The sequence below is a fragment of the Leptonychotes weddellii genome, chromosome 1 (assembly GCF_054177405.1).
Source record: "Leptonychotes weddellii isolate Sample4059 chromosome 1, ASM5417740v2, whole genome shotgun sequence".
In the NCBI taxonomy this organism is placed as follows: domain Eukaryota; kingdom Metazoa; phylum Chordata; class Mammalia; order Carnivora; family Phocidae; genus Leptonychotes; species Leptonychotes weddellii.
Window position 1 is genome coordinate 151,754,606 of NC_138369.1, and position 11,010 is coordinate 151,765,615.

Sequence of the window (11,010 nt, forward strand, 5' to 3'; positions counted from 1 at the left end):
CTTCTGGAAAATCCAGGCTTGTAGTCACAGTAAACATGAATATTATGACACCCTAAAGCAGGATCATGCTGTATTCCGGGTATGCTCTTACTTCGCCCACCTGTACCCATGGCTGACAATGGGAAGAATAAGAATTGATGAGCTTTTAAGGCAATTGTGACGTTCCTTCCTGCTGAGTGTGATATGGCCATACCACCAGTTAGTTGGAGTTGGCCTTAATCAACAAGAAACTTCTTTACCCTCTGGTTTAGAGGTAGTTTTTGTGACCTCTTGATCAATTGGCACCATGTAGAAATGATTAAGCCAATTGGCCAGTGGGGCAAAAAGTTTATTTGAAATATGATAAGTATGTGTAAAGATTGCTCAAACCTACCCTTTGCTACTCATTTTTTTTTAATTCACACGGAAGCAAGCTAATCACATGGAAGACACTTAAACTGAATCTTCAGTGAACTTAAAGGTCACGTGGTTCTCATCTCTTCTTCCATTTGGCCATGGTTCTCATCCTCAAAGAGCTTGTTGTCTAGTAAGAGGGAGAAAATTATAAACAAGTAACTATGATGCAAGGTATAATGTGAAAAAATTCTGTGAGAATGATTAGGGTGTTCACAAAAAGGAGCATTTCTCCTCAAGATGAACAGGTACATCCATCTTGCAGTTCGTTTTCTATTTTTCTCATCTTTTTGTTTCTCTGTTCCCCCTTTGTTCCCTTCTCTTGAATTAATAAAAAATGTTTAGTATTCTATCTTAATTTCTCTACTCTATTGTTGCCTGTACCTCTTAGTTTTTTTAACTGGTATTCTAGTGATTACATTATTCATCCTTAAATCATCTCAATCTACTTGGAGTTAATATTGTGATACTTCATGTAAAATTAAGAACATTACAACAGCAGAATCCCATGTACTTATTCCCTCATCCTTTGTGCTATCATTGTCATATGTTTTATACATACATATGTTAAAAACCCATAGTTCAATGTTATTTTTGCTTTAAGCAGTTAGTTTCTTTTTTATATTATGAAATAAAAATAGTCTTTGATAGTCTAATAGTGATTAATTCTTCCAGCTTTTACTTACCTGAAAATGTTTTTATTTTACTCTCATTTTTGAGGAAGATTTTCATTGGATATAGACTTCTGGGTTGATAGATTTTTTTCTTTTGGAACTTTAGTATGTAATTTTATTGTCTTATGGTCTCCATTAGAAGTCAGTCATTTTTCATATATTTTTCTTTTTGTATGAAATACGCCCTTTGTCTTTGGAGATTTTCTCTTTATTTGGTGCTCATTAGTTTGACTATAATATTCCAAGGTGTGGTTTGCTTTGTATTTATCCTACTTAATATTTGTTAACCTCTTATATTTGTGAACTGACGTTTTTGACCAAATTTGGGAAATTTGGGCCATTATTTCCTCAAATATTTTTTCTGCCCATTTCCTCCCTTCTCCCTCCCCGCTTCTCTCCCTCTAACTACAAAGATATATAACTTCTTGATATTGTCTCACAAACTGAGTCTCACTGAAGTTCTGTTCAACCTTATTTCAGTCATTTTTTTCCTCCATTGTTCAATTTCTATTGAATTTAAATTATCAATAGCTAATTTCTATTGATTTGTCTTCAAGTTAATAATTTTTTTTTTAAATCTTCAATCAGTTGTTAAGCCCATTCATTGCATTTTTTCATTTCAGATATTGCACTTTCCAGTTCTAGCATTTCCACTTGAATAACATGGGTTAATTTCAGCTGGTCTGGATTGACCAAATGCTGATCTGCAGAGACACTTACCCTTGGTCAATGCTATTGAATTTACTATCTACAGATAAAAGATGTTCTTTAACCATCTAGAGGTGAAACAGTCATGAGAAACAAACATCTCTGCTGTGAATGTCCAAGGGAAAGAATTCTAAAAATTTTGTAACTAGAGGCAAACTACTGTACTGGATATTGGGGTCTGATTCATTCTCCATTTTGATTCTTAACAAATCAGTTAACTTCCACATTAATGCAAGTTTATCATAGTTATTCCAGAATAAAAAGAAAGGCAGAGGAGATGGGAAGAAATAAAAAATGAGAGAGCCCAGAATTAGAGTGGATTCTAAAAGAAAAGATGGAAAGATACTAAAGAAAAAATTTAACCTCTTTCAAATTTTTATTAATTTGGTCTATCAGAGATCCATGCCAAAGAAGAAACTAAACATTTTCAAATAATTGCTATTAGGCACTGTGCTAAATAGCTAACACATCTTATTTCCTTTTATTCGTATAAAAACACTGAGAAATCTTTCTTATTATCTGTACTTTACAGGTGAAGAACAGAGATTCAGTGAGGTAAATTAAGAATAGAAGTTGCTAAGCCCAGGTAATCAGGTGGGTACACATTCCCTGGACCAGGTAAATTTTGAGTTTGATTTTGAACATAGAAAAGAAGGTAAGAAAGATTGTGTGGAGTGCTCCAATTGGGTGGGAGCTACCAAATGTGGGGCATCCCAGTTGGGTGGGGGCTGGGGGCCGGCGGCCAGGGCGGTGGAAGAATTCATCAAGGCCAAACAAAAATGATAGAAGTTTATTGAATATACCACTGCAAGGAAGTGGCGGGCAGGACAGCAAAGGGGAGACTGTCTGCCACAAGGCAGTGGGGAGAGGTCACAGTTATAGTGCAGAGTGAAGGAGTATGGGGATGTATGGAATTTCCCCTTTTTTTGTAATCTTAAGAACCGTGCCTGGTTGTAATTGGTCAGTGAGGGTCTATGACTATTTTGAGGTGGGTCGCTTAGTGAGCCCTGTTTGTATTCCACTCAGTAGTCACTGTGGGCCCATTTGCCTTGCTCTGGTTTCCATTGCTCAAGCCTGTTGCCTAAAAGTAGCCTCTACAGGTTGGAACTGGGTAATGTTTCTCCCGTGAATTATCAGGAAATTGCCATATTGTTTTCTGTCTAAACTACTGACCTTCACAGTGTCCGGCTGGAAATGCGCCTCTGTGTTTAACTGGTAATGACCTTTAATGGATGTTTGATAATGCCAAGGATGATGATGATGACCAATGTTTGGGAGGGCTGAAGGTCTCCACTTCAATGCAGGCCTATCATTCAAAGTTTGCTTTGATTCTCTCTAGACAGAGAAGCAACTTTGCTACATTAAACAAATTCCAGGCAGGAGACATCAAAGTTCCAAAGTTTGTATCCCCCCTTCTTGGAAATCCTTCTCTGGATCTAAGTTAATCCTTCCTCTCACCCCTCACACATTCCAGTTTGTCTTTCTTTCTTTTTTTTTTTTTTAAAGATTTTATTTATTTATTTTGAGAGACAGAATGAGATAGAGAGAGAGAGCATGAGAGGGGGGAGGGTCAGAGGGTGAAGCAGGGTCCCCGCTCAGCAGGGAGCCCGATGCGGGACTCGATCCCGGGACTCCAGGATCATGACCTGAGCTGAAGGCAGTGGCTTAACCAACTGAGCCACCCAGGCGCCCCTAATTTGTCCTTCTTCTTGACTCACTGATCTAACTCCAAAGAAACCATTAACCCAACTTCATTCTCTACCATGAATTTGTATAGTACCCTCAGTTTTCTTTCGGTGCATCCCCCCATTGCCTTTGCACTCCACTCAGATAATTAGTACCTCTCTGGGACTCATTTTTGTCCTCTGTAAAATGGAAGAATTGGTTTAATCATTACCTCTGCTTCTCTAGGTCCTAGGGGTTCAAAGAATTAAGTCACATGATAGGATGTGGGAGGCATTGCCAAGCAGAAACCTCTTTCAATAGAAGCAGCTCTGCTTTCTGTCCACATATTAATTGAACTTTTTCATAGGATTTCATTTCAAGGGATCTGATACTAAAACAAATTTGAAAACCATTGGATTAGGTTCTACCTCAAGCAGTCTAGGGTAATACCTTATGATTCTTCAATCTTAACAACTCTAACAGAGGGAAGAGCTGTTTTATCTATTTACATTTTGCATGTTTTCAGAGACTTAGAATCAGATATGTTTCTGAGAGACTTAGAGACTAGAAAAAAAGCTTGGCTGAGTGCACAAGCAGGAACTGATATTGCAGAGCCATCCCCAGGGATAAATTCCTTTCTCATGAAATCAGCCAGCCACTCCTCAGGTATTAAAGAAAAGACTCCGGTAGCTATTTTACCTGGCACTGTTGACCCTGCTAATTTGACGGTAGCTGAACAGTGTTGGTGAATTCCAGGCAGAGTCAAAGGGGGAGACTGTGACCTCAGCTCTCCCATCCTCCCTCCCCTCTCCTGCTCCCCTGGCAGCCCCTCCCATTCTGGCTGGGTGGTGATAGAGCAGAAGTTTATTTCTCTACTGTCAGTCACTTCAGAGTTGCCATGGTTCCTGGAAATCTACCCCACCACCTACAGGATCACCAAGTCAGATGCAGAACTATCTCCCTTCTCAGCTTCTGGTGCCATGGAGAGCAGTCCAGTTTTTCCTTGGTGACTGCTTAGCTCACATGAGTCCTATTTGCAGGATCTGCTGGCTTAAAACCTAGGGAGCATGCCCACTGGTTACTGTATACACTGTATGGTGTATGTAAATCATAGGGTGGAGTGGAGAGAGACTGTTTTATTACAAACTTGACTCTATTTAGAGCTCCTAAGAAGAAAGGATTTATAAGGTTCAAATTGTTATTATTAGAGTCACTAATGTGAATAATCCTAATGCTTTCTGGAGACTCTTCCTTAGGATGAAAAGGAGCCGCGTTACAACCTTACAACTAACTGCCTGAGCTCCTCTACCCATCTGCTTCCAGCCTCACCCCTCACATTCCATCCCCCACTCTGCTTGCAGAGCAGATCTATCTCAGATGTAAATCTAATCCTGCCACCTTCAGCCTCAGTGCCTTCAAAGGATTTCCACTGACTTCTGAATAGAGTACAAGTTCTTTAGAGAACATGCAAAGACCAGCCTTATTTTGCTCCATTCATCTTGCACCTTTGGTTCTTGCCATTCCATTACTGCTCAGCAGAGGGTCAGGACCTGAAGTCTTTGCCTGGCTGCAGAGTATCAAGAGAATATGTATTTTTCTTTTAAGAGTGGTCATGTGTTCCTCAAATCTTCCCACAACAAAATCAATGAATGTCTTTATTAAAAATAATGCTTGTAGGGGCGCCTGGGTGGCTCAGTCATTAAGTGTCTGCCTTCAGCTTAGGTCATGATCCCAGGGTCCTGGGATTGAGCCCCGCATCGGGCTCCCTGCTCGGCGGGGAACCTGCTTCTCCCTCTCACACTCCCCCTGCTTGTGTTCCCTCTCTCACTGTCTCTTTCTCTGTCAAATAAATAAAATCTTAAAAAAAAAATAATGCTTGTAAAAGTTAAAAATAGAGCTACCTTAAGACCCAGCAATTGCACTACTAGGTATTTACCCCAAAGATACAGACGTAGTGAAAAAAGGGGCACATGCACCCCAATGTTCATAGCAGCGATGTCTACAATAGCCAAACTGTGGAAGGAGCCAAAATGTCCTTCAACAGATGAGAAAGGGTGGATACCCACCATTTGCATCGGCATGGATGGAACTGGAGGGGATTATGTTAAGTGTAATAAGTCAAGCAGAGAAAGACAATTATCATATGGTTTCACTCACATGTGGAACATAAGGAATAGCAAGGAGGACCATAAGGGAAGGGAGAGAAAACTGAAGGGGAAGAAATCAGAGAGGGAGACGAACCATGAGACACTATGGACTCTGAGAAACAAACTGAGGGTTTCAGAGGGGAGAGGGGTAGGGGGATGGGGTAACCGGGTGATGGGTATCAAGGAGGGCACGTGTTGTGATGAGCACTGGGTGTTATACAAAACTATTAAATTGCTGAACACTACATCAAAAACTAATGATGTACTATATGTTGGCTAACTGAACATAATAAAAAAAAAGTAAAAAAAAAACCCACTAATGCTTGTAATAATAGAGTGAATATTTATTGCCAGGCACTAAGTTGTATGTTCTAATTTAACTCATTTAATCATTCATTATAACAACCCTAAAAGGTAAGTGCTATTCCTTCCTTCCTTTCTCTTTCTTTTTTTCTTCCATTTTTTTATTTTAGGTAAGTGCTATTTCTAACTTCATCTGATGGATGAGAAACAGCACAGAGGTTAAATAATTGTTCACTTTCACAAGCTGCAAAGGTAGGGTTCAAATCCTGACAGTCAGGCTCCACAAGCCATCCTCTTTACCATGCTCCCTTATAGTCTCTCATTAAAAAAGATTCATGGGCCCCTCCACAGCCCAAAGGTATACATTTTAAACAAGATCCCAAGGTGATTCTTCTATGCACTGGTTTGAAAACCATTACTGTAGATTTGTTCAAACAGAAAATAGTGGATGAGTGCCCTCTGGTGTATATACCTGAGCATTACACATTTGTTGGTGTTGAATCAGATCTTTTATCATTTTGTACAAAATAGCCAAATTTCAAGATGTACAAATTTTAAGGGCTGTATTAGGATAAATTATTTCCATGTCAATGTCTTAACTTATGAATACTACCTTAAATTGATTTTTGTCACAAAAGGATTCTATAAGTATTGCCAGATAACTGTCTCTCTCATCAGACCTCAACAGATCCTGAGAATTCAATTTAAATATTGGAAGGCTCCAATCCAACAAGTCTGTTAGGAATGAAGGCTCATATCCTTAGTGCACAGTAGGTGGAAATTGGGAAACGCCACATTCACTCTGTTCAAGGGGCAGATTTTACTCATCCTATTTGTGGCTTCACTGCATCATTAATTGTCCTCAGTAGGTCCCACTCAGTTTATTATGTCAGAAGAGGATTAAACTCAGGCCCTTCTACTCTTCTCTTGTCCTCTTTAAAATAAGTTGGAAGGGAGGAGAATCCATTCACTATTTAGTATGATGTGTAAAAATCCCCTGTTTACTATGTTAGGCTATTGCTTATTCCCCAACAGGAAGCCATCCATGTATTTTTTAGGTTAGAGTTAAGTTTCTGCAACAAAAAGACCCAAAATGTAATGGCTGACACAAGATTGACTTTTATTCTCTCTGAGATAACTATTCAGAGATAGTAGTCCATATAGCGAAGCTTTGACGCGCACGCTCAACACACCATTCCACTTCTGGGTTCAAAATGTCGGCTCCACATCCTGCTCTTGCATCTGTATCCCAGCCAGGGGAGAAGAAGCCAGGGAAGAGCACATCGACTCCTTTAAAGGACAAGACCCGAAGTGGCAGACAACAGCTTTACCCACAACCCACTGACCAGAATTTGGTCATAAGCTCTAAGAGAGGATGAGAATATGGTCCTTAGTGAGGCAGCTACCTGGCCCACGAAACCTTTAGTACCATTATTAAAGGAAGAAAGGGAACATGGAATCTTAGCAGTTGTCTCTACCACAAACCACTGCCTCTATTTGGACGTTTCTTATGTCATTCTCTAAGCAGCCAGTTACTTACAGAAAATAGAAATAGTCAAGAAAATAAGTCTCAGGTATTCCAAGAATTCCAGTTAATAAAATGATAGAATTTTTACAGAGATGCTGTGAGCTAAGAACCTTGTTTGCTTTGCCTTATGGTTCTTCATGTTAGAAACTCCTAAATTATAGATCTAGACAACTGGTTTCAAAGTAAATACAGGCAGTCCTTGCACTGCATGGTTTCAGGATGCACAAATTACAGTTAGTTACCATGGCTTCATTAAATATCACCAGTTCCCCCAACAACACAGTTCAATTTTCAGTTACCACATTATATAACTGTGGGTAGTTGCACAAAGTACAAACCTTGGGCTAGCTCTTCAGCCCACAAGTAACAACATAAATAACAGGTGCACATAAGTTTCACTGACCAATCACACTATTTCTCTCTAAGTCCGTCGGTGATTCGTCACTGCCTGCATGTTATTCAGTTTATGCACAGAAGCGAAGTGTGGAGCTATGTTGCTTCCTTGTCTCAGTGATCAGCCCACATGACATTTTACAAAAATGGATAAGGGAAAGAGGTAATTGGCCAACAAAGATGAAAGTGTAGTAAAGAAACAAAACATGGTAACACTGGAAATGAAATTCTAATTGAATATACTTGAAATTATAGACGAAAGAGCTGACAGTGGAAATTTTGTTACTGCCTCATTTTGAGACAGATATTCAGCCACAGGAACTGTAATAGTCAGAGTTCTCCAGAGAAACAGAGCCAATAGTGTGTGTGTGTGTGTGTGTGTGTGTGTGTGTGTGTGTGTGTGTATAAAGAGAGATTTGTTTTAAGGAATTGGCTCACATGATTATGGAGGCTGACAGCTCCAAAATCTGCAGAGTGAGCCCACAGTCTGGAGACCCAGGGGAAAGCTGATGCCGTAGTTCAAGGTTTGACCAAATATGTGGGCACCACGACCCAACCAAGTTGAGACAGAAAATTAAGCATCACAGGAACTTGGTGAAGGCAAACTTATTAATATAAATGAATAAAGTGGTTATGACAAGCCAGAAGTGATGCTGATAAAACAACAACAACTTCACATTAAAGGAGCTCTTGGCAGGGCTGGGAGCCTGGCTGACTCAGTCAGAGGACTCTTGATCTCGAAGTCAGGAGTTCAAGCCCCACACTGGGTGTAGAAATCACTTAAATAAATAAAACTTAAAGCAACTCTTGGGATATTCTACTACTTTGAAAGCACAAAGAATAAAATGTTGGAAGCTAATTTAAACTTGATGTTCATGTCATGTCAGAAGTCACAGAATAAGAAGGGAAGGCCAGCACTTTTCAAACTATTCTTGATAAGTACAGAGAAATAAGACACTTTAATTCTGAATGCTTCTAAGCCTTTAAATTGTAGTGCATTAAATATTAGTTTTGCTATTTTTTCATTTATAACCTACAGTAACTGAGTTTTTAATGTCTTGACAAAAAGTTTTAAAGACCACAGAACAATCATCATTTTTTTTCATATTGATTATTAAGATTGACTTGTGGCTTCTGCTTGTACAGTGATTTTTTTTAGGTGGAAGGAGGGGCAGAAGGAGAGAGAGAGAATCTTAAGCAGGCTCCACACCCAGTGCGGAGCCCGAGATGGGGCTCTATCTCACAACCCTGAGATCATGACCTGAGCCAAAATCAAGAGTGGGACATTAGACTGACTGAGCCACCCAGGTGCCCCTTGCACTGTGATTTTTATGATCCCGAAGTACCATGCAAAGTGGGGACTGCCTGTATAGTATTTCATTGGAAGAGATTATCTGGTGGTTCAAATGGAATCTCTGTTTCTGGAAGAATAGGAGGAGGTTGGTAACTTCTTTGTGTACCCTGACATTCCTAGTAAGGTATAGATGTTTAGAAAATACTGGTTTCATTGTTTTAGTGGAAAGCAATTCTGGGTTAGATGAAGAACAGTGGAGTAATGTTAAGAGGGCATAAGAAACAAGACCCACACTTGGTCTATGCCTAAACCTAAGCTTCAGTTTCCTGATCCATCACATAAGGGCAGTAACAGTGTTTCCATCTACCTTATGGGGTACTTTTGAACATAGCACATGAAAGTGATAAATCAATGTCTATAGAGAAAAATGAATGATCCAGGACTTAGTTCGACCAAGAGTAGTTACCCTACAAAGTTCTCATAACCCTTCAATTATAGTTGAGGCTAGAACATTAAGGCTGCCTAGGTGTTGGTTAGGGTGAGAGTGGGAGGGCAGATATTTGGAGCAAGTAGTTCAGGTCCCTTGAAGGTACATATTTTAGGACCCAGTGTGTTTAATCCTTTGGCCCAGTCCTCCTTCCCATTCCCCTGTGCTGTCTGAATGGAGGCCGAATGGTTCAATTTAGGAAAAGGAGCGGAGAAAACAAACCTTGGTCCTGGCCATAGGGTCTGCTAGTGGTTCATATTCTTGCATTTTTAGTTTCTCTCTGTTGCCTCATTCCTTTTGGCAAAAACAAACATAAAACATGCTCTAATTTTCCACCTCAAACAAAAGATCAATCTTATAACTGCCTACCCTGAATTACTATTGTTCTATGTATTCTTTCAATTTAGGAGCCACCTCATCTGGTTTCTGAAGCTCTGTCTCAAAGGAAGTCAGTGACTTTATAATTTCCAGTATCTGGTACTCAGCACTTGTGTTCTCTGAGCAGAGAGGGCAGCTTTCTGCCCAATGACCACACTCTCTTCCTTGATGACTTCTTCCCTTCGTGCTTCTGAGACATGGCACCAAAGGCCCTACGACTTCTTCTTTCCCTCATCCCTAAATGTGTCTGTTTCCCGTGTTCTGACTTGGGGCACTTTATCCTTTTGTTCTAAAAGTTCTCCCATGAACTTTTCATCATTCCAGAGCTGTGGGTATCTCACAAATCTTTACCCTTCCAGCCCTCCCTCCTCCGGACCCACATTTCCATTTGTAACCCACCAGCATCTCACCATGTCTTGCAGTAAAAAGACTATTTCAAATGTGCCTTTTTCTCCCTCTGCTTTCTTTCTTTTTTTTTTAGATTTTTATTTATTTATTTATTTATTATCTTCAGATTTTATTTATTTATCAGAGAGACAGAGAGAGCACAAGCAGGGGGCAGTGGCAAGCAGAGAGAGAAGCAGGCAGAGGGAGAGGGAGACAGAGGGAGAAGCAGGCTCCCCACTGAGCAAGGAGCCTGATGCGGGACTCTATCCCAGGACCCTGGGATCGTGACCTAAGCTGTAGGCAGACATTTAACTCACTGAGACACCCAGGCATCCATCTCCCTCTGCTTTCATTTAACCTCATCACTTCTAGAAAGAGGTCCTGGTCCCAGCTGCAGTTAGACATAGAAGAAAATGTTGGTGTAGATAGATGCAGAGAACTAAGGGAACTGATTCTTGACTCCTAAATTTAAAAAGATGTTGATATGGGCTTAAGTTAAAAAGTCTTAGATGTGTATTTTCCAAGAGAGCATTCTAGTTCACCAGATGAGATGAACTCACCATGACATGAGTGAAAGCATCTTTGCATATCTTGAGCAAATACCACCATTTGCAAGTGCCATGAAATCACATGGATGCAGATACACATGAGCA

The 11,010-nt window shown here is 40.1% G+C and overlaps 1 long non-coding RNA gene across 1 annotated transcript; it reads left to right on the forward strand.

Annotated features, from left to right (window-relative positions):
* Positions 1–385: 385 nt before the first annotated feature.
* On the forward strand, positions 386–2,890 carry LOC145716134 (uncharacterized). Its single transcript, XR_014138571.1, has 2 exons — positions 386–641; positions 2,308–2,890. It is a non-coding gene; the product is annotated as an uncharacterized LOC145716134 (long non-coding RNA).
* Positions 2,891–11,010: the final 8,120 nt, after the last annotated feature.